Source organism: Chrysochloris asiatica, unplaced genomic scaffold, assembly GCF_000296735.1.
Source record: "Chrysochloris asiatica unplaced genomic scaffold, ChrAsi1.0 scaffold00093, whole genome shotgun sequence".
NCBI lineage: Eukaryota > Metazoa > Chordata > Mammalia > Afrosoricida > Chrysochloridae > Chrysochloris > Chrysochloris asiatica.
In genome coordinates this window covers 1,980,715-1,986,809 of record NW_006408611.1, presented here as the reverse complement: position 1 = coordinate 1,986,809, position 6,095 = coordinate 1,980,715, and positions in this window count along the sequence as shown.

The following is a 6,095-nucleotide window of genomic DNA, read 5'->3' as shown; positions in this document are numbered from 1 at the left end:
AACATACTGAATGATGCAGAAACCATCAAAAGAAGATGGAAGGAATATACAGTCATTGTACCCAAAATAAAGAGTCAGTGTTTAACCATTGCAAGTGGTAGCATATGATCAAGGACTGATGGTATTGAAGGAAGGAGTCCATGCTGCACTTGAAAGCATTTGTAAAAACATAGCTCCAGGAATAAATGAAGTGCAAAATGAAATGTTTCAACAAACTGATGCAGCACTGAAGTTGCTCTTGAATTTATGCTAGAAATATGAAAGACTGTTACCTGGTCAACCAATTGGAAGAAATCCAGTTTTGTTCCCATTCTAAACAGAATGTGTAAATGGAATGTGTAAAACATTGACTAATATCACATGTAGTAATTTTGCTGAAAATAACTAAAAATGATTGCAACAATACATTGGTAACTTCAAGAAATTCAAGCAAGATTCAAAAGAGAAGTTTGAACTCAGAACATTATTTGCTGACATCAGATATAGTTATCTGAAAGCACAGAACACGAGAAAGATGTTTATTTGTACTTTATTGGCTATTCAAAACTATTCAACTGTGGATCATAAAAAACAAACAAACAAACAAAAACCTATGGATACCATTGCGGAGAATGGAGATTCCAGAACATTTGATTGTGCTCATGTGGAACTTGTTGTACATAGTCCAAAAGGCAGTTGTTCAAATAGAGCAAGGAGTTACTAAATGGAATAAAATAAATAAGGTATGTTCTAGGCATGAATCCTTTCACCATATTTGTTCAATCTGTATGCTAAACAAAGAATCTGAGAAACTGGGTTGTATGAAGAAGAATGTAGCATCAGAATCAGAGGAAGACTCCTTAACAGCTTATAATATGCAAATGAGACATCTTTGTTTGCTGGAAGCAAAGAGGAATTAAAATATTTGATGATGAAGATAAAAGATTTGGGATGGCTATATGACATATATTGTACTTCAATATAAAGGAAACAAAAATCCTCACAACTGAACCAATATATATATCATCATGATAAATAGAGAAATGATTAAAGTTCTCAAAGACTTCCTTTTGCTTGGATCTATAATTAACACTCATGGAAGCTACAGTCAAGAAATCAAGTGATTTCTTTCATTAGGGAAATTTGCTGCAATTCACAGCTTTAAAGCTTTAAAGCAGTCTGTTTGAGGACTAAATGTGCCTGAACCAAGCATGGTATTTTCAATAGCCTCATATGCCTGTGGAAGTTGGACAATTAGTAAGGAAGATCATAGACAGAATTGATGTATTTGAATTATGATAATGTGGAATGATATTGACATACCATGGACTGTCAGAAGAACAAGCAGATCTATTTTAGAAGTATAGCCAGAATGCTCCTTAGAAGCCATGATAATGAGATTTTGTCTCTCACATTTTAGATATGATATCAGACTAAGGACATCCTGCTTGGTAAAGTGGAGGATTAGTATAAAAGAGGAAGCCCCTCACTGAGATGGACTTACACAGTGACAGCAACAATGAACTCAAATGGAATGACAATTGTTATGATGACTCAGGACCAGGGAGCGTTTTGTTCTGCTGTGCATCGGATTGCTATGAGTCTGAATTCTAGCACTTAACAATAATAAGAAGTACTATAGGATAGATGAGAAAATGAAAGCTTAGAGACACTAAATACCTTGTCCAAGAATAGATAATAAGTGGTAGAACCAATAGTTGAACAAATCAATCCCAAACACGCATATTGCTTCTTACCTTAAATACATCACTAATGTCTTGGCCAGTAAGAGAAAAGAAAGAAAAGAAAGAAAGGCTTAACTTGAAGTCAGCTTGAAACAGGGTAAATTGATTTCTCTTACTGCAAAGTAATCCTTTTATTGTGCTTTGGCTTGTACCATATCCGCTCACTTATATTCATGCATTCAAAGCCCTCATTCTTTTTCTTTCTCCATTATTAATTACTTCAACAAAAAGTTCTGGGAAGTCAATCACATTAAAGTAGAAATGACTTCTGTGTTCCATTTTTTTAGAGCTATTTGTTAAACATAGATCATCCTCCAACTAAGACATAAATATCCAATTGTAAGATATGAAGCATCTCTGAGAGAGCTGATTTAAAAAAGAACATTTTGTTAGTTTCTCCAAAATTTTGTCATAGGCCGTAAGGTCTCCGGAGGCAGCAGAGTGTTAAAAAAAATAAATAAATAAGGCATGGTCTTTGAATTCAGCAAATAGTTAAACCCTGAATATATCTACGCTAAAATCATGTATATGACACTTTGTGCAGTTATTTAAACTTCTGTGACTTCAGTTTTTCTCAACTATAAAGTGCATTATATAACATCTACTGTAACAGATTGAGATGGAATCCTGGTGTGACACTGTGGGATAAAGGACTGAACCATAAGGTCAGTTTGAACCACAAGGTCGGCAGTCAAACTCACCAGCTTCTCCTTCAAGACCCTAAAAAAGGTTTCTATGAGTGGGAACCAACTTGCTGGCACTTAACAACAACAACAAAAATAATGGATTGAATTGTGCCCCCCAGAAATGTTGTTGTTGTTAGGTGCTGTCCATTCGGTTCTGACCCTATGCACAACAAAATGAGACACTGGCAGCCCTGCACAATCCTCACCATCTTCGTTATGCATGGCCCCATTGCTGCTGCCACTGTTCCGATCCATCTCATTGGAAACATTCCTTATTTGTGCTACCCCTCCACTTTACCAAGCCTGATGTCTTTCTTCAGGAACTGCTCCCTTCTGATAGTATGTCTGAAGTATGAGAGATGAAGTCTCCCATCCTGGCTTCTGTGTGGGAAATAAAAAAAAATACTGGCTGTGTTTATTCCAATACAGATTTGTTTTTTCTTGTGACAGTTTATGGTACTTTTGATACTCTTTACAACTGCACAACTCAAATGTATAGCTTATTCTAAGGGCTTCCTTATTCACTGTCCAACTTTCACGTGCATATGAGGCTATTAGAAATAGGTCAGGCACACTTAGTCCTCAAACTAACATCTTTGCTATTGGACATTTTCAAAAGGTCTTATACAGCAGATTTGCTTAATAAAATCCATTGCTTGATTCCTTGACTGATGCTTCCATGAGGGGTAATGGTAGATTTAAGCAAGATGAAGGTTTTGACGACTTCAGTTTGTTCTCCATGTTATTGATTGGTCCAAGGAGCTGTGATAGCATAGTGGTTACGAGTCGGCCTGCTAACCTCAGGGTCAGCAGTTCGAAACTACCAGCTGTTCCATAGGAGAAAGATGAGGCTTTCTGTTCCCATAAAGATTTACAGCCTCGGAAACCCTGTACAGGGTCACTATTAGTTGGAACTGACTCCACAGCACATAACAACAACAAATGGTGAGGATTTTTGTTTTCTTTAAATTGAGATAAAAGCCATACAGGAGGCTGTGGTTTTTAATTTTCACCAGTAAATATTTTTAAATTCTCTTTGCTTTCAGTAACCTAAGTTGTATCATGTACATGTCACAGGTTGTAGTGAGTTTTCCTTTAATCTGGATACCTCATTTTTGTTCTTATATACCCCTTTCTCAGATTACTTGCTCAGCATAAAGATTGAATGAGTATGATGAAAGAATAAAATGCTGTCTCATACCTTTCCTGATTTTAAGCCATTCGGTGTCCCCTTGTTCTGTTCAACTGACTGCATATTAATCTATGTACAGATCCCTTATTAGCACAATTAAGTGTTCTGGAGTATCTATTCTTCACGATGTTATCCATAGCTTGTTATGATCCACACAGTTGAAATAGTTCTTACCAGTCAATAAAGCCACGGTAAGCATCTTTTTGGTATTCTCTGCTTTCAGCCAAGATCCATCTGATATTAGCAACAATATCCCTTGTTCCACATACTTGTATAAATCTGGCTTGAACCTCTGGCAGTTCTCTGTCAATGTACTGTTACAATAATTTTTCAATTACCTTTATCAAGATTTTACTTTGTGTGATATTAATAATAGCATTAGATGAATGCTTCATTCCATTGGCTCACCTCTTTTTGGAATGGGCACAAATATGGATCACTTCCAGTTAGTTGGCCAGGTAGCTGTCTTCCAAATTTCTTGGCATGGATAAGTGAATGCACTGGAAAATGCTATACCAGTTTATTGAAATATTTCAAATTGTATTACATAAATTCTTAGAGCCTTATTCTTTGAAAATACCTTTACTGAATTTTGGGCTTCTTTGTTCAGTACCATTTCCTCTTGATATTATGCTACCTCTTACAATGTTTGATCACATCTTTTTGGTACAGTGACTGTATATTCCTTCCATCTTCCTTTGATGATTTTTGCATTAGTGAATGTTTTGTGTGTATAATCCTTCAATATTTCAAGTTGATGCTTGAATTTTTTTCTTCAGTTCTTTCAGCTTAAGAAATACTGACTTTTTGGTTTTCTAACTCCAGGTCGTTGTACACTTCATTATAATATTTGTTTTTTTCTTCTCAGTCTGCCCTTTGAAATTTTCTGTTCAATTCTTTTATCTCCTTGTTTCTTCTATTTGTATTACCATCACTCTGGATAGCAAGTTTCAGAGTTTCTTCTGATATCCCTTTTGGTCTTTTGTTTTTCTTCTGTCTTTTAAATCACTTTTTGCTTTCTTCCTGTATGATGTTTGTGCTGTCGTCCCACAATTCTTCTGATCTTTGGTCATCCATGTATAATGCATCAAATTTGTTCTTGAAATTATTTCTAAGTTCAGGTGGGATATGTACATGGTCAAATTTTGGCTTTTGTGGACTTTTTAATTTTTCTTCAGTTTCATCCTGAACTTGCATATGAGCAACTGATGATCTGCCCCTGAGCTTGTATTGGCTCATGATATTGAGCTTTCCCATCATCTCTTGTCACAGATGTAGTCAATTTGATTTCTGTGTATTTCATATTATCTAGTCCATGTGTATAGTAATCTTTTATGTATTTGTAAAAAGATATTTGCAATGAAAGAAATTAGTCTTGTAAAATTCTATTCCACAATCTCAAGAGTCACCTCTTTCACCAAGCATATTTGCAAACTGCTTATTTTTCCTTTTTATTTCAAACCCTTGAGTTCCAATCAATGGTAATTATAAAGATATCTTGACTGTATGTTTGATCAATTTCAGACTGAAGAACTTGGTAGAATAATTCAGATTCATCATCACTGGCTTTAGTGGTTTGTGTGTAAATTTGAAATAATAGTGGTATTACCTGGTCTTCCTTGTGGGCTTATGGATATTATCCTATCTCAGACAGATTCTATTTCAAAAAGATCTTGAAATGTTCTTTTTGAGGACTAATGTGACACCATTCCTCATCAATTTTTATTCCTGGCATAGTAAACTATGTGATTGTTATATTCAAAATGGCCAATACCAGTCCACTTCAGCTCACTAATGCTTAGGATATTGATCTTTATGCATTCCATATCATTTCTGACAACTTCCATTTTTCCTAGATTCATACTTTGTACATTCCCTGTTCTGATTAGTTATGGATATTTATAGATGTTCATCCTCATTTTGAGTTGTGCCCCATCAGCAAATTAAGGTCCACAAAGCTTTACTCTGTTCATGTTATCATGGTCAACTCTACTTTGAAGAGGTAGTTTTTCCCCGCCTTATTTTGAATGCCTTCCAACCTGAGGGGCATATGTCCTGGCACTGTATGTGACAATATTCTGGTGCCATTCATAATTATTCAATATCCTGGTGTTGTCTGACAGTGTTCCACTCCTATTCATAAAGTTTCAGTGACTAAACATTCAGAAGTAGTGTGTTTCTCCTTCTTTCTAGTCTGTCTTAGTCTGGAAGCTTAACTAAAGCTGTCTGCTATGCGTGACTAATCTGGTATTTATAATACTGGTGAAACAGCTTCCAGCATGAAAGCAACACACAAGTGCCAAGACCAGCCTCGACATAATTATTAGGAGGCTCTCGAGAGGAGGATGTGGAGTCGAATGAAAAAAAATAATGAAATGAAAAAAAAAATTAAATTTAATTAAAGAAACCTCAAAGAGTCAATGGGTCATTTTGAGTCTCAGGCAGATGATGGTAATGGTTCTCTTCTGATGACTCCCTCTCTGACTGCTGCCT